Source organism: Cannabis sativa, chromosome 4 (genome assembly GCF_029168945.1).
Source record: "Cannabis sativa cultivar Pink pepper isolate KNU-18-1 chromosome 4, ASM2916894v1, whole genome shotgun sequence".
NCBI classification, from domain to species: Eukaryota; Viridiplantae; Streptophyta; class Magnoliopsida; order Rosales; family Cannabaceae; genus Cannabis; species Cannabis sativa.
Window position 1 is genome coordinate 20,521,637 of NC_083604.1, and position 1,520 is coordinate 20,523,156.

Here is a 1,520-nt window from a genome sequence, read left to right on the forward strand (position 1 = left end):
CTTTGTCACAGAATACTAAACTCAAATCCACACATAAACATAATCCATTGACAGAAAATTTATATTAAAAAAAACTTGTGAAAGTCATACTATAATGTGTAATGTGTTCTCGGAAATAGAAATATAAAACTTTTATTTGGAATTTAAAATTTAAAGTCAAAGACTTAAATTTAACCAAATATACATGAGTAATTATTCTCTCTTGGACCACCACTGCTAATCTAACTCTATGTTTAAATTGCCTATAGTAAACATATATACAATAGGAGATTCAAGATCGAGGATTTATATCATTTCGGGATAGAATGTCGAGAATATAATCATATGTGCCATTCAATTGTATTATGTTAATTATATTAGTCTAACCTAATTAAAATTGAATTAGACACATAATTAACTTTAAAATATATGAAATTTTTTTCATTGAATATTTTAAAGTCAATTTTAGAAAAACACTTAGTTAATTGAGATATATTCTAGACAGTAACTTTTAGTGACTAATTATATTTTATGGCATAAATATTCAATGAAAAAAATTTCATATATTTTAAAGTTAATTATGTTGCTAATTCAATTTTAATTAGGTTAGACTAATATAATTAACATAATACAATTGTTTAAATAAGGCAAATGGGCCTTCACAATTGGGGTGGTTCATGTGAGGAAGGGTTGGGTTCAGTATGTCGTACCTACTACAAAGGCCACCTAACTCTCACACAAGGCCCAAAGGAGAGGAATTTAACCTTTAAATAAATAATTGTTATTAATTGAATAAGCCCAATTCTAATTGGGCCTAAATAAAATTACTTAAGTGAAATTTTATTTTAGTAACCTAGTCCATTTAATTAATAAAACTTAAATGGGTTTCCTATATGCATCTAAGCCCAAAAGCAAACATATAGGCTCACACAGGTCAAATGATTTGAATGGGTCCTATCATGTTACTAGGTTTACAAGATGAAAGAAATTGCAAAATTTACCTGTTACAAATTATTTATAAGATCTATTGACAATTGAACTATGATTAAAATCAGATCGTTGGATCTGTCAACAAGTTAATCATAGCAATTTAGGTCAAATAAATTATAGGTTTGTTAAAAAATTTTGAATAAAAAATAAAATTAACAAACACAATATCCATGTAACAAATATGTGAAATAAGATATTAATATAATTAAATTATTATTTTAAACTAACCAACTAAATTTTAAAAATTTAGGGTTGTTAAAATGAACCTTAAATATCTCTTCAAAATTTAAAATTCAAAAAATGAAAAATAATTTTAAAATATCTAGGTTTATTTGAATTATTTTATCAAATTAAATTAAATATCAAATAAGATAAATGATTTGAAAAAAAAAATATTATCAATATCATTTTCAAATCTTATAATTTAATAAAATTAAAATAATAAAATAAACCAATTTTAAAATAGATGTATTTAGACAATTATTATTTTAATAATAAAATAATAAATAAATAATAATTATCCTAATTATATGTCAAAATTTCTCAAATTA